Source organism: Gossypium hirsutum, chromosome A12 (assembly GCF_007990345.1).
Source record: "Gossypium hirsutum isolate 1008001.06 chromosome A12, Gossypium_hirsutum_v2.1, whole genome shotgun sequence".
Taxonomy (NCBI): domain Eukaryota; kingdom Viridiplantae; phylum Streptophyta; class Magnoliopsida; order Malvales; family Malvaceae; genus Gossypium; species Gossypium hirsutum.
Genome location: NC_053435.1, coordinates 41,431,629 through 41,455,293, shown reverse-complemented (window position 1 = coordinate 41,455,293; position 23,665 = coordinate 41,431,629). Strand labels below are relative to the sequence as shown.

The window sequence follows — 23,665 nt, the reverse complement described above, 5'->3', positions numbered from 1 at the left end:
CGTGTCTTCCACACGGTTGAGACACATGGCCATGTCTCTACCCGTGTGTTAACAACCATGCAAACTGACCTAAAATTTTAAATGTAGGGGACAAACGGTCGGGAAACACGCCCATGGGGCTGACCTTGTGTCACACACGGCCTAGACACATGCCTGTGTGTCTACCCGTGTGGACCTTTTTAGGGATATTTTCGAAGCCTTTAGCACCCTCTATCGTCCATACACACTTAGAGACTTCAATTGTATTTAACATGGCGTAATTGTACTCTTAAACAACCTTGACATAACTCATTGCATGTTAACCTCATCTCATCATTTTTAGTACATGCTAAATTATCTTTTTCGTGTTAGAGGTTAACATAGTACGTTTTACTTTTTACACTTAGGCCATATTATAACCATATACCATTATATGCTATGTCCACTCTCAAATTATTAGGTTCCATTTCAATCATCCAGTCATGATAAACATCGTCATATCTCATAAAGCATCTAAACATAGACATGCATCATTGGAAGGTTTACTACCTACATCAATATGAACCATATCTCATGGCCATATACAAAAGAATAAGTATACCATTTAGGCCCTTACATTGGCTAGCCAAATGACACATATAACAAAATAAACAAAAATCCTATACATGCCATTAAAAAAAATGGAAGTATCTATATACCAAAGCAGGACAAGTTGGTAGTGTGTTGATTCTCCATCCGTCTTCCAATCTTCACGAGTCCACAAGCTCTGTAAGACAGGGAAAAGAGAAAGGGGTAAGCATTTATATGCTTAGTAAGTCCGGATAACTAGAAAGTAAACTTACTGGTTAATTAGCATACAACCATATTAGGTACTAATTCCAACAAACATGAAATAGTTTCCCTATCATATGCACTTATTCATCAAGTTAGTCTCATAACAATACATCATGTCATTAGTCTTAGATGAGCTCATCAATTCAATATTTCCATTTCTATTTCTCCTATTAATCTCATTGAATTTCTTGGAAATCTCGATGGATAGCCCAATTACCGTCAAGTTATACAAGTGATCATCTCTAGTGTGCGTTCCCATGAACCTTATAACTTATGGCTAGATTACCAGTCTAGGCTAAATCCCCTGTAGTATTAACTCATAGAGTAATGTCGAGATTACCAGTCCAGGCTAAATCCCTTTCAATGAAAATTGTTGTCATAAGCTCGGATCTGAATTACCAGTGCAGGCTAAATTCAGCCCTCAATCGAATTACCCATCTGTGCTAAATCCTTAATGCACCCATGTTCTTCGGGAGGCTCGATCACTCAAGGAACCCCCGTATAGGCTAGATCCTTTCTTTTTTGAGATCGTCAAAGTACCCGTCTGGGCTAAATCCTTTTCTGCAACAAACGCAGGATCTCATGTCATGTAAGCCATAATTTATCCGTCGAATTTCCCTTTCTATTTCAACTAGGACATTTATCATCTTTCATTCACACAAGCACATTACATAAATTATCATGCAATGAATATGTAAATTTTCATACATTCAAGAACACACATATTTAAGTGTATTTAGAGTTTACTTCGGGTTATACGAACTTACTTGGTAATTGCTTCAATTTCGTATTTCGACTATTCCGAAACCTTTCATTTTCCATGATCTACCTCTGGAATTGGTTCCTCGAGGTATATCAATAAAATTTGACCATTAATACATCACATATTTCATTTTAGGATTTAAAACTCACCTCGGGCAAAATGAGCAATTTGCCCTTAACCTTTCACACTTTTACAATTTAGTCCTAAGGCTCGTATAATGAAATGCATGAAATTTCTAAGTTACCCAAGCATAGCCAAATATTTTTCTTGCCTATAGCAGTCCACATTTTCTTTCATTTCACATTTTTCTACCTATTTTCACAACTTTTACAAAATGGTCCCTTAGGCCATTTCTATGAAAAACTACTTAGTAAAAGTTGTTTACTATCCTTTAAACTCTCATATTCCTCCATAAATAATCAAAATACAAACATCTCATGCATGGGTAAATTTTTTGAACATGAACCGTAGCTTGAAATATGGGTAGAAATAGAGAGAGCATGTTACGAGGATCTCAAAAATACGAAGAGCGTTAAAAACGGGGCTAGGAAGCACTTACTATTGAGCTTGAAAATGTTGAAAACTGTAGCTATGGAGACCCTTAGAATTTCGGTAGCATGGAGAAGAAAATGAGCTGATTTTAGCTTGATTTTTCCCTTTTTATTTAGTTTATTACCAAATAACCAAAATACCCTTCTTTACTAAACTTCCAAAATTTTCCATGCATGCCCAATTTTGTCCAAAAACTTAGAAATTGGGAAAATTACTCTTTAAGGACCTCTAATTAATAATCCACAGCAATTTCATACTAATTTCTTCTAGAACTCAAGTTTTGTAATTTATTCAATTTGGTCCTTAATTTCCAATTGGACACCTTAGACATAGAATTTCTTCATGAAACTTTAACACATGCTTATTTTCATATCCTACACTTCATAATGATCATAAAATAATTATTTTAACGTTGACTTTATGGCCCGAAACCACTACTAGGCCCTAATTCGGGATGTTATATGAATTGCATGTAAATCCAATTCAAGATGACTTAGGTATGTCGTAAAACTCATACGTAATGAGCTCAATACGTGGTAAACCCTCGGTAAGGTTATGATTGAGTAAGTTATGTTTATACGATCTTAATAATATTTATGCCAATTATCATCATGTTAAATTTTTGGATATGATGCTCATTATTTGCATAGGTACTTACTAAGCTATATAGCTTACTCCCCTTTCTTTTCCATTGCCTTATAGTGTCACCAAGCTAGCTCGGGGATCGGAGGATGTCGAAGATCCACTCACATTATCAACTTATTATTTTGGGTACCAATGAATTCAACATTTTGAGCTATGGTATGTATAGGGACTTGGTCATTTTGTTATGTGTCATAATTAAACTGGCCTAGTGTGTTGGCCTATATTAGTTGGTAATTCATCTTGTAAATGGCCGTTTGAAGTTGGCTAATATTGGTATAAGTGAATATATATGATGATGCTTTTCATGGATGTTGGAATTTGCTTGATTTGAATTGATATATGTGTAAAGTTTGTGTATGATAAATGTTAGTATGTGAATGAGGTGTTGATGTCTTGGTTATGGCTGGTTTGGTTGTATGCATGTGCTTGGATTGGTGTTGTATGTTGTTGTAGGTATGTGTATGGAAGGGTGACAAAATGGCTTGGTAAATAGCCTTATTTTTGTCCACACGGGTGGACATACGGGCGTGTGTGACACATGGTTTGCCCCACGGGCATGTGTTAGGCCGTGTGTCCCCTGCACCCTAATTTTTGCAAAACAGAATGATCAGAATTGAGCACACGGGAAGAGACGCGGACCTGTGTCTCAGCCGTGTGGATGACACGGCCTCTAACACGGGCGTGTGCTCTGGCTGTGTGAAGTCTACACCTATTTTATGAAAATTAATTTTCCATACGGCTTGGCACATAGGCGTGTGACTTGGCCGTGTGAGCTCAATTTGGTCATGAGTTGTAAGTAAGAAAGTTGCATGGGGTCGGGACACGGGCATGTGTGACCACACGGTCGTCCCACATGGGTGTGTCCCATATCCATACGGGCGTGTGACCCCTGTTTAGTGAAAAATTTACTTAGTTCTGTAAAATTTTCTAAAGTTCTCAGTTTAGTCCCGAACCACTTCCAATGCATGTTTTGGGCCTTGTAGGCTCATTTTAGGGACAATGTGAATGTATGTGACAATTTTAAATTGGATGAAAATTTATGTCTCGGTTTTGTATGCTTGCTTGTGTATAATTTCGGTAATGCCTCGTGCCCTATTCCAGCGTTGAATACAGGTATGGGGTTTTACAAAATCCCAAACGACATACTAGCAAAAACTTCTCTAAATGAAAGTTCGATTACTTACCACAACAGATACAATGGCTCGAACACACTACTCAATGGACGATGGGTTTTGATCTCTTTGCACAACACCTACACAAGAAATCACAGCATTACTTCCCTAAAATGATTTTCAAACACCCAAATCTTCAAGAATAATTACCTACCACAGGCCAAGCAGGAATTACAGATCCCAAAACACAGAAATTTCATAGTTGAATGACGAGAAGGAATCAAAGAAAGTAGAAATAAAAGAAAACCTTTGGAAAACAAGTATTGAAGAAGAAGACGTTAGAAAAAAACTTGAAGAGATTGAAAAATAACCAAAATAATTAAAAAAAATTAATTTGCACAATCCCCACTACATCCAAACCACCTAGAATTTCAAAACCACCCAAACTCTTCCAACCAACCGAAACAAAAATAAACTCCCTCACTCACGTAAAGACTTGAACACAAGACCTTTAACATAACAACCCCCTTACCGATCAAACCAATAAGCTCATTTTGATAAAGTTTCACAGATAATTTTATATAAGCTCACTCCACAAGGGTCAGGCTTAGATCAGAAAAATAAAAAAATTTGGTAAAAAAGAAACTTAAACCCAAGATCTCTTATACACACCCAGAACACTGAACCACTAAAGCAGATAGATATTTATCTTAAATATTTATAGGAACAAAAATAAATTTATCAGGGTGTTACACGTTCCATCGCTATCATTTATCAATTAATAGCATATCAAGAAATTTACACTATTTGCATTTTAATCATTATTTTCTTACAAATCAATATTCATTAATTTACTACTTTAATGTCTCTTATAATTAAATTTAAGTGTCTTTATTTCACACTTCTATATTTTTATACTCTTGCAATTTAGCCTTCCTTTACATCAATTTTCATGACTCTTAACTTTACAATCATTCCAACTTAATCCTTTACAATTTAATAACACCCCTATAAATGTGTTTCAATATCACTTTATCATATTTTGTCGCTTATTTACTCTATCATGATTTAATATCACTTACTATACTCACTTTACTAATTTCATTTAGTTACTAATTAAATCATTTCTCACTTAATAATTTCTAACTCATGAATACTTATTTATATCTTTCTCTACACTTTCACATCTTATTTAATTAATCTCACGTTCTAATTTGTCCTGTGCATTTCACAATTGTTTCCTATTTCATTTATCATTTCTCATACATGTCAATTTACTCATTTTAATTCTTATAATATTTTTAAATATTATTTCTCTCCATCAATCCCACACTAATATTATTTTTAATTTATTTTGAATTCTCTACACTTAATTTACAATATGTTTCAATTTAATCCTTTGAAAAAATAAATAGAGTTTATACAAGTATTTACCTTTCTTTTGCTAAATTTCACTTCTTTACTTCTTTTATTTCTTATGTTTTTTTAATTATTCATAATTCAATATCATTTTACATAGGCAGTCTATTATACCAATTTCAATATATTTACTCACAAAAGTCAATTTTACTAATTACTTAACTTATTTTTATTTCATTTACAATTTCATCCACTAGCCACATCACTTAAAGTATTATACACTTAATTAAAATCACCTAATATCACTTGATCGTATTTTCATTCATCATGTTTTTCCTCTTAAAATTTTCAAGAAAATTATCAAGATTAGTAATAGTTATCAATTTTTTTAACATTAGTTAACTTTTCATCACAATCACATACCAAATCTTACTAATCATTCACTTTCCATTTTTCACTTATATAACTCATTGTAGACTTAAGAGAACTCATAAGATATGCAGAAAATTAACAATAATGCACTGAAATGCATAATCACAATATTGCACCGAAGTGCATAATCATAATATCGCACCGAAGTGCTAATCATATCTTATTAATTCTCATTTGTCTTTCATTTATTTCACTTCTTTTACTTACAAGGAATAAAACAACTCAAGTCTTGTTCTTTTTACAATTTTAACCCTTATCAACAAATAATTCAATATACTTACAGCTTTACTTTCATTTTCGCTTTTCTTTTAAATTAGTCCTCAAACTAAAGTTTAGACTTATGATTGGATACACGAGTCCACCACCCCGAGTTGTTCGGAAACGATGGCTATCAGAATAAGTTCACAACCCTCTGGGAATTGGGATCGCCTACAACCCTCTAGGAATTTGGGAGTTCTATATCTCTGATTTAAAAACTCAATGGTATGCCAACTATAACCAAACTCAGTCTAACTTAGCTAACGAGGTAAAAACCAATTTTCATAATTCATTTCATTTAATTTTCACATCATTCTCGTTTCATTTTTTTTCAAGTTAATCTTGGCGCTAAAATTTAGACTTAAGTTCGAATATGCGAATCTGCCACCATGAGTTGTTCGGCAACGGTGGCTATCAAAATAAGTCCACTACGCTTTGGGAATTAGGACTGCCCACGACCTTCTGGGAATTGGGGCTAATATTATCTAACTATTTAGTCTTTCTTCCCTTAACCCTTGGGAAATTGGGGAGTTCTAAATCTCTGATGTAAATATTTTATGGCATGCCAATTATATCAAATTTTCATAATCAATCTGATTTTCTTTCTCATATCAATTTCATTTCTACTATCATTTCCATTCTCATTTTAGTCTCAATTCATATTCAAATCATATACTTCATATAAAAAAAACTTATGCTTTCAACCAAATATAATCAAACATTTGCTTGTTCATCGTTAGAAATCATAATATTTCGAATCTCAAATTATAACCAAGAATTTGCTAATTTAATCATTTGAAAGCATATTTTTCATCTCAAAATATAATTGTATAAATATTAATTAAATCATTCAAAATCATACAAAACTCAAAAAATAAGATTAATATAACTAGTTATAGTAAAATAAATATCCAAAAGCATTACATAATGAAAACAAGTTATTAACACAAAGATTTAATTTTTTATAATTCCATTACTTCAATTTCTTTCTCTTTCATGTATCAAGTAATTCTTTTTTCATATTTTTTTTACATATCAAGTTTCTATACATTTCACTTCTCTTATTTCAATCACATAGTTTTCAAATTTTTACAATTTAGTCTTATATTCTTGTCGCTTCATCTCATGTGATATTTTTTTATTACCTTCACTTCTTCATTACTTTCTCAAGTCCAAACTCTATTTTTTTCTCATATCTATATTTCATGCGAATATTGCTAACATCATTATTTATTAAAAAATAATTTAAGTCCCATTTCTCCATCTCTTCTAATTTCAAATACACATTTCATTAATATATATATTTAATATATAACATGTATTTTTTTAGTCTCATTTTTAGCCTGAGAATCGAAAATCCTAGGCTCTGATACCACCAAATGTAACACCCCCACACCCGACCCAATCGCCAAGTCTAGGCATCAGGATGTCACATTCATATGTCATAAATTAGTCTCTTAGCTTTAATGAAAGCTTAGGGACTAATTAAAGCCTGTAAGTTGATGCTTGAGGGCCTAGATAGCAATTATCTAAAGGACCAACATGGTTAATAAACTATTGTTTATCATGAGATAGTGGAAGATGATATGTTTCCCACTAGTTTTAATATGATAATTAAAATGTATAAAAATTTAAAGCCATCATCATCCTTTCTCATTTAGGTAGTTTAAATTGAAGAAAGAAAAGAAGAAACCTATTTCAAATATTCAACATTTAACCATTCAAATAACTAAGGTAACCAAGCAATTTCTTTGAAAAATATATAGATTCTTGATCGTAGGTGTAACACCCTATACCCGGTTCGGTCACCCAAAGCAAGTTATAAGGTATTATAATTATAAAACATCAACTTATTAGCTACCTTATCATAAATAACCAAATAATTCATTCCATAATTCAATTACAATCATTTCCATGTTAATCAATCATATTCAAACCTAAATTGGACATGCAAAACATTTAAAACAAACTGGGAACAATTTTGGACTAAACTAAAACTTATATAAAAATTTAGGTAAAAAGTGAAAACAGGTGTCACATGGCTGTGTGACAAAGCCCAAATTGTGTGACCAAGCTGTGTAACAACTTGAGTCCATGTAACTTAGGGTCACATGGCTGTGTCACCAGGTCGTGTAACTCTCAGAAATAGTGTAGACAAATTTATACTGAAAATCAAATAGGCCACATGGTCATGTCTTGCAATCGTGTGGGACACACGACCCTGCGGCAGACTATGTGTACCCAAAGTACCTTCAAACATAAGCCAATTTACCTACAATTTCATAGACATCAAGCCATACATTTACCATCACATTAACCTATTCAAAGTGCACCAAAATATGCCAATTCACATTCAACCTATGTTCTTAACAAATATGCCTTCATTGGCACCACATTTCAACATAAACAACAACCATCCAAAGCAAGACATAATCAACATATTAACATTATTCAATCATCCAATAGTTTCCAGCTAACATATGCTATAATCAACCATTTATATCAAGCCTTCTAAAGCCAATTTATCACCAATTGAATTTCACCAATTAACCTATCATGTATGTACAAATTCAATAAACCAGCAATGCATTAAGTTTCGAGCACACCTATTCCATCAAATACCAAATCAACCAAATACCATTAAGGATTTAAATCAATACATATATCTCATAATTCAAATGGCACAAAATAGGACCAAATGATCATCAACATGCATAAACCAAAGCCTTATTTACATGCCACTTATAACCGGCCAAAATAAATCTATAACTACTGAAAGAGTTGACAGACAGTGTGATCTCCAAAAGCAACCTAATTGACAGCTACAAATTTGGTTCTAAATTGGGAGAAATGTCTCTTCATGGTAAATGATGGGATTGTTCTTGGTCATCGGATTTCTAAGAAGGGGTCAGAGGTTGATCGTACTAAGATTGAAGTTATTAAGAAATTGCCACCTCCATATTTCATTTGAGGAATTCGAAACTTCCTTGGGAATGCCAGATTTTACCAACAATTCATCAAGGATTTCTCTCACATCTCAAAACTGTTAAGTCATCTCCTAAAAAAAGATGTCTCATTCACATTCGATGAAAAGTGCATTCAAGCATTCAACACCCTGAAGGAAAGGCTAATCACTGCCTCGATCATTATTAGCCTTAATTGGGTAAAGTCGTTTGTGATTATGTGGGAGACTAGTGATTATGTAGTGGGAGTAATTTAGGGTTAGAAGAAAGAAAAGGTTTTCCACGCAATTCACTACGCTAGCAAGATATTGAATTCTGCCCAATGTAATTACACTACTACTAAGAAAGAAATGTTAGATGTGGTGTTCGCATGTGAGAAGCTCCGGCCATACTTGATGGAAAATCAAGTGTATGTACATAGGGATCATTTGACATTGAAGTATGTGATGAAGAAGAAGGAAACAAAGTCTCAGTTAATGAGGTGGTCATTTTTTCTTCAAGAATTTGATCGGTAGATTTTAGATAGGAAAAGGAAAGAGAATTAGGTTACAGATCACTTATCTCGGTTGGAGTTTGAGAATGACCAATATGGGAATTGAGACATAAATAAGACTTTTATGGATGAGTAATTATTCCGTGTGTAGTGTTGTATGTGAGAGATAAGATACCATCCATACCTTGGTATGATGACATTGTTAATTAAATAGTGCGAGGTGTTTTTCCCATTGAAGCATCGAGTCAACAAAAGTCAACAAAAGAAAAAAAGTTCATGATGCTAAAGACTGCATTTTGGAGGAGCCATACACTTTTCAATAGTGTACTGATTAGCTTATTCAAAAGTGTGTGGCCGAGGAGGAAATGGAAGATATTCTTGCAAGGTGTCATGCTTCACCTTATAGAGGTCTTTATAAACTCTTTCATGTCTGGATTATCAGAATCAGAAGTATATTCACCATTTTGTTTGATAAGGAGAAGCCTTGTGTTAGGGAAATCTCAACTGTAATTCCCATGTCATTGACATTTGAAGCACTCAATCTCACGAGTTCTCCTCGTGTTGGAACCACTCGAATTGGGTTGCTTAGAAGATACTTGGATTTTCGTAGGAGCCCCACTTTTCTAATATGTTTTCTTGTATCACCACTTTTAAAAAAATTATTAGCAGTAAAAGGTTGTTTTGAATTCTTAAAGGTAGAATTAGAACTTCTGCCTCTATAATATTGTGAAGTGGAGAACGAACGAGGGACCTTGTTCTTTCAATTGTTGTTCAATCTCATTAGCCTTGTAAACTGCCTCATCGAGATCTATATAAGTCTGTAATCGTAAAGTGTTGGCTATAGGCTTGTTCAAATCATCAACAAAATGTATCATAATGGTTTCATCATCCTTATCAACATTCGCTCATTGTATGAGCATTTTTATCTCCTTGAAATACTCATTAACTGACCGACTGCCTTGAACAACGCGTCGAAGTTTCATTTGGACATTATTGTAGTAATGAGAAGGAACAAAATGCTTTCGCATCACTTGTTTCAACTCATCCCATGTTTCAATTTCCCTTTCTTGGTTTCTTTAACAACTAATTCCAAGTTAAGTCCACCAACTCAATGCATAATTCAAAAATTCAAGGGTTGCCAATAGGACTTTTTCATCTTCCAGGTATTTATAATAACAAAACATAAGTTCAATTTTTTATTCCCATTCACAATATTTCTTAGGATCATTTCCCCCCCAAAATTATGGAATTGAGAACTTTGGTTTAGCCAAAGAAGGTTGCTCATGATAATTATTAACCAAAGTTTCATCATCTTCACGAGGTGAACGCTTAGCATTATTTCCACGAACACAAGGCTGTTCAACACCATCATCATTGCCCAAATGATCAGTCAAATGTTTAACTTGAGCATCCAAGCAATTCAAGGTATTGCTAATTTTCTGAATTATAGCATCTCGTTGTCTGTCTTTGGCCTCTCAGTCATCTAGATCTTGCTGTATCTTGCCAATCAAGTGTTTGAACTTATCATGGACCTCATAGAGTCGTTTTTCAATTTCATTGTGAAACCAACAAGGTTCTCAGTGGTAACCAGTGGATTTTCACTTGGATTATCACTCCCTTTGTTATTGCGAGTATCATGAGTCATTATGATAGCCTAGAAAAAAAGCACAACACTTAAAAGAAAAATTTAAGCAAACCTCACAGTTATACACTCAGAAAAAAAATTCTCAACGAGATAAGAATTAATCTTGTGAGTCTTTTAAAAGTGTCTATATCAATCAATCAGAAGGTATTAGAATCAAACTAACAAAGCAAACCTAGTAGCACTATGAGTCCAAAATTGGCTAGACACCAAAGAATTGTGTTGCATGGAGGAAGAAATGTGCAGCATGCTTTAACATACTAACACAAGAAACAATAAAGTGTTAGAATATGTAAATGAACAATAAAAATAAAAAACAAATGAAAACCTAAGGCTAAGAGCAAATGAAAATCCCAGAAACATGAAAATCCGAAAAATTGATAAGCAACTTGACAAACTTTGTTTGAGGTGTTCTTGATTTCCAAAAATTGCAAAATTTAAACAGGAGCCTCCTAAAATAATGTATATTTGATCTTGAAATTTTCGGCACAAAATTCAAACCACATATTATTTTTCTATTTTTTCACTTTTTCGATCTCTTTTTTTGTGGGAAAGAATTTTTAATATTCTAAAAGAGTGTCAAGAATCACTATGTAAAAGTTTAGATCGTTTTAAAAATGTTTACCCACTATAAAATATTTTTTCTTAAAAACTTTTTGGGTAAAAAACTGTTTTGAGGCTGTTTGTTGGAAATTAATTTTTGAGAACATAAAGAACACCTAAAATGGACAATAATTTGATACCAAATAATAAATAATGAGGTAGATGATTGTGGAAGAGGATCATAAAGTTTTTCTAAGTCGCGGATTTGACTTAGGGCTCTAGACATTAAGAGAAAAAACTTGAATTTTGGCACAACCTGAAACGCAATCGAATCCAAGTCAAATAAAACAATTAAAATAAATAACTAAGATAAATCAAATATTAGAATAATAAAGAAGGAAATAAAGAATATAGATGGAAAAGATAGAACATGGCGTGTAGAAGACCTAAGGAGCCTTGGAAACAAGAAAAATTCAGAACCCCCTTCAAGCGGCTCTAATTTCCCCTCCAAGAAAGAAAACTTGGCAAGAAAAAGTTTGAAGATGATCCCCACAATCTGAAAAGATTGTTAAAACTCTTTTAAAAGAAAAAATAAGAAAATTACTTGAATAGAAAACTCAAAGAAAAATTTATAAACACGAAGTGAATAATAATGAATTGATTTTCTGTGTACAATGCAAATGCCTTTATATAGGCTAGGTAAATAAATCTAAATAAATCTCTTAAGTATACTAGAACTCCAATTAACCTAAACAAGAAGTAGTTTTAAACTAAACTTTCTTGTTGACATGAGACTCCTAAATAACTTCAAATACTTAATAATTGTCAAAATTTTGAAATAATAAAATAATAAGAGTTGATAAATACAATATTGGGCTCATATATAATAAAAATTAAGCCTAAAACCCGAACCCAATATGAAACTTCTAAGCTTGTGGGATTGATTAGGGTCCTTGAAATGAAACGTCTGAACTTGTTAACATTTTCCACATGGGCTTGTCATCATAAATTGAGAGTTTAGGTCCACAAACAAAATTAATCCCTTCTAATTCATCCTTGCTCCAAAATCCATTGTCTTGAAGTTTCAACTCTTCTTCTCGAATATTTTATGATAAAGTCTTAAACAAATAAGTTGAGTTTTGACTTTAGCTACTTGGGTTTGGATCTCGTGATTAGTCCTTGAGGGAAACTAAGTCCTCTATTATGGTCTTTGAATTGGACTAAGTTGCCAGTATCAGAATTAATATTGACTTTCAAGATTTATCAAAATTATCAAGATTTTCGAGAAAAATTGTAAAATATTAATAATCAATTCGAAAGATTTTTAAGAAAGATATTATTCAAAAATTCTAAGGTTCTACGTAATTAAAATTAGAATGTTTCCCTATCTTTGATGGAATTTCGAAGATTATCGATGGTAGATTCGACGATTGAAGAAGAGACAGGTTCAAACAAGAATTGATCTTGATTCAGGTTTTCAAGAAATCAATTTTCAGTAAAAGAATGTAAAATTTTTATGAAAAGGGAAAGGGAAAATAAAAGGAGATGAGGATTTTAAAGGGGAAGAAAAAGAGTTCAATTTTGGGTTGAAAAGGAATTAAAATCAATGTATGATTAGAAAAAGTTATTAAATACTTAGAGTTTCAAATTTGAGGGACTGATTGGGAAAATAGCCCTTCTTATTGTCCAAAATAAGTAAATAGGAAGGTGAGAGGCGTGATTTGAACCTGTGGACAAGGGGGAATAGAAATGCCTTACTTATCACATTTAACATATAAACAAGCTTGATTTTTGTTCCTTAGTTGCTAAAGAAAATGGGAGAGATGGGGTTTGATTCCATCAAGAATAAGCTCTTATCCATCAAGACTAAGGCTCGTTTCTTGATGATTCATTCCATCTAACCCTCTATATTTTGGGGTGTTACATTTTGAGAGTCGATGATTGGTTTATTCTAATACCAACAATGAGTTAAAAGATGACTTTAATGTTGATATACTCAAATGAGTGTCCCGTTAGAATTGTATATTAGAAGCGGTACTCAAATTAATTACTTCATATAAGTGCTTAACTTGGATGTATTTGCACTTTTCGTTCTCACCGAGCTTTAGCTTGTAAGTTTGTTGTTGCATAAAGATTACAAATAGTTTCTACTATATTTATTTAGTTGAGCATTTCTACTATGTTAATCTCAGAAACTTTAATTTTCTAAGTTTTTAGAAAGCCATGAGAAAAAGATGATATTTATAGAAAAAATAACAAAAGCAGATACATCTTGTTATAATATTTTATATAAAAAAAAGGCAAGAGTGCTCTCTCTAGTGATTCAGAGAAACAATTTTGTAACTGTAGTTGGGTTGAGGGTGAGTGGTGACTTTGATAGGGGAGTATGATGAAGGATGAGATTTCCTTTCTTGAGGAAAAACTTGTTCAACTATTAGTGAAGAGTTCGCCGGAGGTCCCGATTGGAAATATATCATTAATATGTTCTGTTTGGACAAAAAAGTCTTATAATCCTGACAATTTCAGGGCACAATTAAAAAGCATTTAGAAGATGATGAGGAAATTTGAAATTAAAGTGGTAGGTCAAAATCTCTTCTTGATTTTGTTTGATAGTGAATAGGATTTGGAAGGGACAATAGAGGGTAGACCATGGTTTTTCGGTGGCAACTTATTTTTGATAGGTTAACGAAACCTATTAATAGATATCAGATTTGCTTGGTTTGATATCCTTTTTGGCTTAAGATTGGTCATTACCTCCCAGAATGTGATAAAAAGAAACTTATGCATGCTATTGGGTCGATCTTTGAGGGTGATACGATTGGAAATACAAGGAGATTTCTATTGCCTAAAGACACAAATTGATGCATAGAAACCTTTGAGGAGAGCCATTTTTATTTCAACGGAAGTAGGGGAAAAAGTTTAGGTCACTTTAAAATATAAAAACCTTCCAATATTTTGTTTTTGCTATGGTAAAATGGGGCATGAAATAACATATTGTAAGGAAATTTCAACCAAAGATAAAGAGAATGCAGTTGATGAATTTTCTCATTTTATACCGCTAAGGGTAGAATAGTCACTCATAAGAAAGGAATGTTTACATTTTGGGTCCTCTTTGAAACAAACACTATAGCTGTGAAACTATACGGGGAGGAAAAATGACGAGACCAGTGTAATTAAGAATCCTTCTATAACATCCCAAAATTGGGCCTAGTCAGAATAGTGGTTTTGGGACCACAAATCCGATGTCAAAATATTTATTTTATGATTATTATGAGGCCTAGAATATGAAAGTAAGCATGTGTTAAATTTTCATGAAGTAATTCTTAGTGTAAGGCATCCAATTGGAAATTAGAGACCAAATTGAATAAATTACAGAACTTGGATTCTAGAAGAAATTTGCATGAAATTGCTTTAGATTATTAATTATAAGGTCTTAGAGAGTAACTTTCCCAATTTCTAAGATTTTGGACAAAAATGGGTATGCATGGAAAATTTTAGAAGTTTAATATGGAAGGGAATTTTGGTCATTTGGCAATAAAATCAATAAAAAGGGAAAATGAAAGCAAAAAAATCAGCCATTCTTCTCCCTCTTGCTGCTGAAATTCCAAGGGACACTATAGCTAGGGTTTCTTCACTTTCCAAGCTCAATAGTAAGTAACTTCTAGCCCCGTTTTTAATGTTCTTTGTATTTTTTAGATCTTTGTAACATGTTCTCTCCATTTCTACCCATATTTTAACATAGAGTTCATGTATGCAAAATGAACCATGTGTGACATGTTTTTTCTTTGATTATTTATGGGGGGATATGAAAGTTAGATGTGTGTTAAACATCTTTTCCTAAGTGATTTTCATGAAAAACCCCTAAAAGGACCTTTTTGCAAAAGGTACAAAATATGTGGTAGAAATGTGAAATAGAGTAAAAGGTGGGCTAGTATGAGTTTATAATACATTCGGCTAGGCTTGGGTAACCAATGAATTGCATGTATTTCATTTTACGAGCCTAGGGACTAAGTTCTAAAATTTTGAAATGTTAGGGGCAAAATGTCCATTTTTCCTGAGTTGAATTTTAGGGCCGAAATAAATAACATGAGGTATTAATAATTTATTTTTACTAATATAGACCCCGAGGAACCAATTTCGGAGATCGATCATGGAAAACGAAAGGTTTTAGAATAACTAAAATACGAAACCTAAGCAATTACCAAGTATGTTCGTGTAACTCGAATGTAAACTATCTTTAAAATACATTAAAGATGTATGTACATGTATGAATTATAATAGTAATATTTATTGTATGACAACTCATGAAATATTAATGTTATGATGAAATGTCCTGGTTGAATAAAAAGGGATGTCTCATGGATTACTCGAAAATGAAATAATGGTATAAAGGATCTATCCCGGACTGGTAATTCGGATAGGATCTGAATTTAGTGTGGACTGATAATTTAGACCTGAACTCGTAGGAGTATATTTCATTGTAAGGGATTTAGCTTGGACTAGTAATCCCGACATTACTCTGTGAGTTACATTGTGGAGGATTTAGCCTGGACTGGTAATCCCGTCATAAAAGTGAGGTTCACGGGAGTGCATATTTAAAGGATCACGTGCATGACTTGATGGTAAATGAGATATCCATTGAGTTTCCAAGAAATTAGACGGGATTAAAATGTTAAATGAGAATAGACATGTTTGAATTGATAAGCTCATCTATGAAGGATGTTACATTGTACTGGTATGAGACTAACTTGATGGTTGAGTACATGTGATAGGAAATTTTACTATGAATGTTTGGCCTGAATGTCTTGTATGATTTCATGCTAAATACCCGGTAAGTTTACTTTCCCGTTATTTGGACTTACTAAGCATGTTAATGCTTACCCCCTCTCCTTTCCTTGTTTTACAGAGCTTGTGGACTTGTGAAGATTGGAAGGCAATTGGAGTATTGTCAACACTATCAACTTATTTTGCTTTGGTATATAGATACTTTATTTTTTTCAATGGCATGTATAGGTTTTGGTTATTTTGTGATATATGTCATTGGTTGGCCTATGTAAAGGCTTAAATATTAAACTTATTCTTTTTGTATATGGCCATAAGACATGGCTCATTTTGATGTAGGTTATGACCTACTAACTGTGCTTGTTTGTGGTTAAATGTTCTTGTGATGATTAAATGTAGTATATTATAAATAGATATATGAAATGTGGCCAAATCACTTGGGATGGTTAGGTCATAATTGGCAATAAGTTATAACAATGGGCCAAGTCTAAATGTTTTTTTGAATGAGATGTAAATCCTAAATACAAAGAGGATAAATTAGCATGTACATAACCGATGAGATGAGGTTAACATGCAATAGACCATTTATGGTAGTACTTGGGCATATTTAGGCCATGTTAAACATCATTGAAGTTCACGAATATAAGTGGTTATTGAGGGTGACCATTGACTTAGATTTGTAGCCTCCAAAAAGGTCCACACAAATAGACACACGGGCATGTGTCTAGGCCCTGTGTGACACATGGTCAGCCCCATGGGTGTGTGGTACGGCTGTGTGTCCCCTGCACCTAAAATTTTAGGTCAGACTGCATGGTAGTAAACACACGGGTAGAGACACGACCATGTGTCTCAATCGTGTGGAGGACACGGCCTAGCACACGCGTGTGTGTCCTGGCTGTGTGTCCCTAAATGCATGTTGACGTCATAAACAGAATGCTCGAGTTTTTGGGCACGGGTGACAACACTGGCATGTCTAGGCATTATGAAGTACACTGGCCATGGACACGGGCGTGTGCTCAGCCGTGTGAAAACCCCTGTAGGTTTGAAACGAGAAATAAATTCAATTAATTCCACAGGGTAAATGACACGGGCATGTCCCAAAGCACACGGGCATGTGCATTGCCTCCTCACGGGCATGTAAGGTTTAACCTAAAAAATTTTCCAAAAACTTTCTTAAGTTCTCGGTTTAGTCTCGGATCATTCTCAATGTATGTTTTGGGCCTCGTAGGTCCATAATAGGGATATTATGAATATGATTGATTGGTTTTAATTTGGAATGAAATTTTATAGCCTGAATTCTTTTGAAAATGTCATGTTCATGCACAATAATGCTTATACCTTGTCCCGGTCTTAGGTACAGGTAAGGATTCTTACATTTAGTGATATCAGAGATACAATTTAGCCGGTTCTAGGTCTAACGTAGCATATGTCGAGTATATCTATACATGCCATTATACAAGTTATGATAGTGTGACATCTCCTAACCATTTTTAATTGTATGTGACTATAGTAAATGTCTTCCAATCAAGCTCAAGATGAGTCTGAGGGAGCCGAGAGCCATGCTTCAGCTTTCGTTCAACGAGCCACTACTAGTAGTAGTAGAATGCCTGTGTCTGAAGGTCGAGAAGAGGAAAGAACTGCCTTCTTTGAGTTGATGGATGAATGGTTTGGGGATTATCTGAGAAACCGCCCCAATATACCTCGACCTCCTCCACCCCTTACTTGACCTGAAGGAGAAGTGCCACAAGGTGTGGTACCCGTGAGAATTGGTAAGGCCCCTGTGGACAAACTTAGGAAATATAGAGCCGAAGAGTTTAGGGCCACAATTGATGATGATCCGAAACGTGCCAAATTTTGGCTTGAGAATACCATTAGAGTTCTCGACGAACTGTCATGTACTCTTGAAGAAAGTTTGAAATGTGCGGTGTCGCTATTGAAGAACACTGCATACCATTGGTGGGAGACAGGATCCTCAATAGCACCGAGAGAGAGTATCACATGGGAATTCTTCCAAGCAGAATTTAGGAAGAAGTATATCAGCCAAAAGTTCTTGGACTAGAAGCAAAATGAGTTCATGGAACTCAAACAAGGAAACAGAACCGTGTCAGAATACAAAAGAGAGTTCGTGAGACTAAGTCAGTATGCAAGTGAGTGGGTCCAATTAGAGGTGAAAATGTGTAATCGCTTCGAAAAAGGTCTGAATGAAAAAATCAAACTGTTAGTTGGGATTCTTGAAATAAGAGAGTTAGCTACGTTAGCTGATCGAGCCAAGAAGGCTGAGGAACTGAATAATCAAAGAAAGCAAGCAAAGAGAGAAGCTAGAGCTTCGAGCAAGAGATCTAGCGGCAGAACGCATTCTTTTCCACGAAGAAATTGAAGAGTCAACAAGAATGCTCCCTGCATCGGTGGGATATTAGGGCAAAATGAGAAGCTTTAAACGGCACAACCCAAAGTCTTCATCCCCTAAGGTTACTAGTGTGGAGAATGTAAATAATCAAAAGTCAAGATGTAAAACCTACAACAAGTTTCATTTCGGGGAATGCTGAATGAAGAGTGGGGCATGTTTTAGATGTTGTTGAACGAGCCAATAAAGAGCTGGATTTAGTCCCAAAGTCTAATGTTCCTAATCCTCGAGGTAGACCACCACAACATCCTGGAAGTACAAGTGGTAGTCGAACTGCTACCAAGGATACGACTGCAAAATCAGAGGCTCGAGCCCCCGCAAGGACTTATACGATACGAGTTAGAAAGGAAGCTTCAACTCCCGATGTCATTATGGGTACATTTTCTCGTCATAATAGTAATGTTATTGCCTTAATTAATCCGGGATCAACCCATTCCTACATATGCATGAAATTGGTGTCTAGCATGAACATGTTTGTGGAATCAATGGAATTTGTAATTAAGGTGTTGAACCCTCTAGGCAAGTCGGTATTAGTAGATAAAGTTTGTAAGAATTTCCCTTTGACAATTCAAAGGCATTGTTTTCCGGAAAACCTTATGCTTTCGCCATTTGACGAATTTGATGTAATACTTGGTATGGATTGGTTGACCGTCCATGATGTGATAGTAAACTGCAGTAGCAAGTACATGGAATTAAAATGTTCAGATGGTGACATTCTACGGGTTGATTCGAATGAGTTGAATACATCGCCGGCTATGATTACTTCAATGATGGCTCAAAGGTATATAAGGAAAGGATGTGAAGCTTACCTTGCATTCATATTGAATACTAAAGAATCTGAATTGAAGATTGAATCGGTACCGATAGCCTGTGAATATCTGAACGTGTTTCCAGAAGAGTTACCAGGGTTGCCTCCTATTAGAAAGGTGGAATTCGGTATTGAGCTAGTATCGAGAACGATGCCTATTTCTATTACTCCGTACAAAATGGCCCCAACTGAGTTGAAGGAGTTAAAATCACAGTTGTAAGAATTGACTGACAAAGGTTTTGCAAAACCGAGCTCTTCACCTTGGGGTGCTTCTGTTTTATTCGTGAAAAAGAAAGATGGATCGATGAGGTTGTGCATAGTCTACCGGCAACTCAATAAGGTGACTATTAAGAATAAGTATCCCTTGCTAAGGATTGACGACTTGTTTAATTAGTTGAGGGGAGCCACCATATTTTTGAAAATAGATTTGAGATCTGGCTACTACCAGGTACGAGTTAAGGAGGCAGATGTGCCTAAGACTGCCTTCAGGACGAGGTATGCCACTATGAGTTCCTCGTCAAGCCTTTTGGTCTAACAAGTGCCCCAGCTGTGTTTATAGATTTAATGAATCGTGTATTCCGGCTGTACTTGGACAAGTTTGTAGTAGTATTCATAGATGATATTTTGATCTATTCTCGGAATGAGTCTGAACATGCTGAACATTTGAGGACTATTTTACAGACTTTACGGGATAGGAAATTCTATGCAAAGTTTAGCAAGAGCGAGTTTTGGCTTCAAGAAGTTGGATTTCTCGATCATATTGTGTCGGGTGATGGCATCCAAGTTGATTCGAATAAAATTTCTTCTATTGTCGAGTGGAAGCTGCCAAAGAGCGTAACAGAGGTTAGAAGCTTTTTGGGTTTAGCCAGTTATTACCAACGCTTTGTGAAAGAATTTTTAATGATTGCAACTCCCTTGATGAGGTTACTGCAAAAAGATGTTAAGTTTGAATGGTCGGAAAAATGTCAGCAAAGTTTTGATAAATTGAAGACATTACTGGCAGAAGCTCTAGTTTTAGTACAACCCGAATCGGGAAAAGAATTTGCGATTTACAGTGATGAGTCCTTAAATGGACTGGGTTATGTGCTTATGCAAGAGGGTAAAGTGATAGCTATGCATCGAGGAAATTGAAACCACACGAGAAAAATTATCCGACTCATGACTTAGAGCTAGCTATTATTGTATTTGCCTTAAAATTTTGGAGACACTATTTGTATGGTGAAACTTACCATGTATTCATCGATCACAAGAGTCTGAAATACTTGATGACTCAAAAGGAATTGAATCTGAGACAGCGAAGGTGGCTAGAGTTGATTGAGGATTATGAGCCTGTGATCGATTACCATTCTGGTAAGGCGAATGTAGTTACCGACATGTTGAGCAGAAAGTCCTTGTCTGCTCTGAGGGTTAGGAACACGCATTTGGCGTTATCTGATGATGGTTTGGTTTTAGTGGAGTTGAGGGCCAGACCGATATTTCTCCAAAAGGTTTGCGCAGCTCAGATCAATTATAGCGACTTGCAAGTCAAAAGAGCACGATGTGAAAGGGGAGTTGAATCAAATCTTCAGATTGATTCTAATGGTTGTTTAATGTTTTGAGATAGGGTTTGTGTACCCAAAGATGATGAGCTTATTTAGAAAATTTTGCAAGAGGTACATGATAGTCGTCTGCCAATTCGCCCAGGAAGTACCAAAATGTACAATGATTTGAAGAAAATGTACTGGTGGAATGGTATGGAAAGAGACATATTTAAATTTGTGTCGAAATACTTGATATGTCAGTAAGTCAAGGCTGAACACCAAGTGCCTTCAAGTTTATTACAACCTGTAATGGTTCCTGAATGGAAATGAGATAGGATCACCATTGACTTCGTGACTGAACTACCGTTAACCTCGAAAAAGAAAGATGTTGTTTGGGTTGTAGTGGATAGACTAACGAAGTTGGCTCACTTTATTCCTGTATGGACAGATTATTCTCTTGATAGATTGGCCGACTTATACATATCCAAGATTGTGAGATTACACGGGTTACCGTTGTCGATCATTTCAGATAAAGACCCGAGATTCACTTCAAGATTTTGGAAGAAACAACAAGAAGCCTTGGGTACAAAGTTGAGCTTTAGTACGGCGTTCCACCTACAGACCAATGGTCAGTCTGAGTAGACGATTCAGACCCTTGAGGATATGTTACGATGTTGCGTCCTTGAATTTCAGGGTAGTTGGGAAAAATATTTGCCATTGGTGGAGTTCGCCTACAACAACAGTTTCCAAACGAGTTTAAAGATGGCACCTTATGAGGCATTATACGGCCGGAAGTGTCAAACTCCATTATATTGGACGGAACTCAAGGAACACCAGATTCACGGGGTTGACTTGATCAAGAAAACTGAAGAAAAGGTTAAAGTGATTCGCAATTGTTTGAAAGCGGCATCGGATAGGAAAAAGTCATATACCGATTTAAAAAGGAAAGAGATTGAGTTTCAAGTCAGAGATAAAGTATTCTTGAAAGCGTCTATCTGGAAAAAGGTTGAGATTTGTCCGAAAAGGCAAATTGAGCCCGCAGTTTATTAGACCATACGAGATTACTGAATGATTTGGGCCTTTAGCCAACCGGTTAGCCTTACCATCCGAAATGGAAAAGATTCACGATGTTTTCCATGTGTCCATGTTACGTAGACATAGATCAGACCCCTCACATGTGATTTCACCAACGGAAGTTGACATTAGACCGAACATGACCTATGGTGAAGAACTGGTCAAAATTTTGGCTCGAGAAGTCAAACAATTAAGGAAAAAGAATATATCCTTGGTAAAAGTTCTATGGCACAGACACGGAGTGGAAGAAGCCATATGAGAACCTGAAGAAACCATGAAAATTCAATATTCGAACCTGTTTACTGGTAAGACTTTCGAGGATGAAAGTCCCTAAGGGGGAGAAATGTAACATCCCAAAATTGGGCCTAGTCGGAACAGTGGTTTTGGGATCACAAATCCGTTGTCAAAATATTTATTTTATGATTATTATGAGGCCTAGAATATGAAAGTAAGCATGTGTTCTTTGTATTTTTTAGATCTTTGTAATATGTTCTTTCCATTTCTACCCATATTTTAACCCAGAGTTCATGTATGCAAAATGAACCATGTGTGACATGTTTTTTCTTTGATGATTTATGGGGGGATATGAAAGTTAGATGTGTGTTAAACATCTTTTCCTAAGTGATTTTCATGAAAAACCCATAAAAGGACCTTTTTGCAAAAGGTACAAAATATGTGGTAGAAATGTGAAATAGAGTAAAACGTGGGCTAGTATGAGTTTATAATACATTCGGCTAGGCTTGGGTAACCAAGGAATTGCATGTATTTCATTTTGCCTGAGTGTGAATTTTAGGGCTGAAATAAATAACATGAGGTATTAATAATTTATTTTACTAATATAGACCCTAAGGAACCAATTTCGGAGATCGATCGTGGAAAACGAAAGGTTTTAGAATAACTGAAATACGAAACCTAAGCAATTACCAAGTATGTTCGTGTAACTCGAATGTAAACTATCTTTAAAATACATTAAAGATGTACGTTTATGAATTATAATAGTAATATTTATTGTATGACAACTTATGAAATATTAATGTTATGATGAAATGTCCCGGGTGAATAAAAAGGGATGTCTCATGGATTACTCGAAAACGAAATAATGGTACAAAAGATCTAGCCCGGACTGTGATCTTATAGTGATCTAGCAACCCAAGGAATATGTGTGCTTTGACGGATTTAGCCCGGACGTGTAATCCGAATAGGATCTGAATTTAGCCTGGACTGGAAATTCAGACCTGAACTCATAGGAGTATATGTCATTGTAAGCGATTTAGCCTGGACTAGTAATCCCGACATTACTCTGTAAGTTACATTGTGGGGGATTTAGCTTGGTTTGGTAATCTCGCCATAAAAGTGAGGTACACAGGAGTGCGTATTTAAAGGATATCCATCGAGATTTGATGGTAAACGAGATATCCATCGAGATTCCAAGAAATTTGATGGGATTAAAATGTTAAATGGAATAGACATGTTTGATTGATGAGCTCATCTATGAAGATGTA

General features: G+C 34.9%; 1 long non-coding RNA gene across 1 annotated transcript in view; it reads right to left on the bottom strand.

Annotated features, from left to right (window-relative positions):
- Positions 1 to 981: 981 nt before the first annotated feature.
- The window catches only part of LOC107938731 (uncharacterized), a 37,998-nt gene continuing 15,314 nt past the window's right edge, over positions 982 to 23,665 (bottom strand). Inside the window, exons 4-5 of the long non-coding RNA XR_005906662.1 lie at positions 3,958 to 4,025; positions 982 to 1,374 (exon numbers count right to left, since the gene is read on the bottom strand). This is a non-coding gene — a long non-coding RNA (uncharacterized lncRNA). The remainder of the gene's footprint in view (positions 1,375 to 3,957; positions 4,026 to 23,665) is intronic.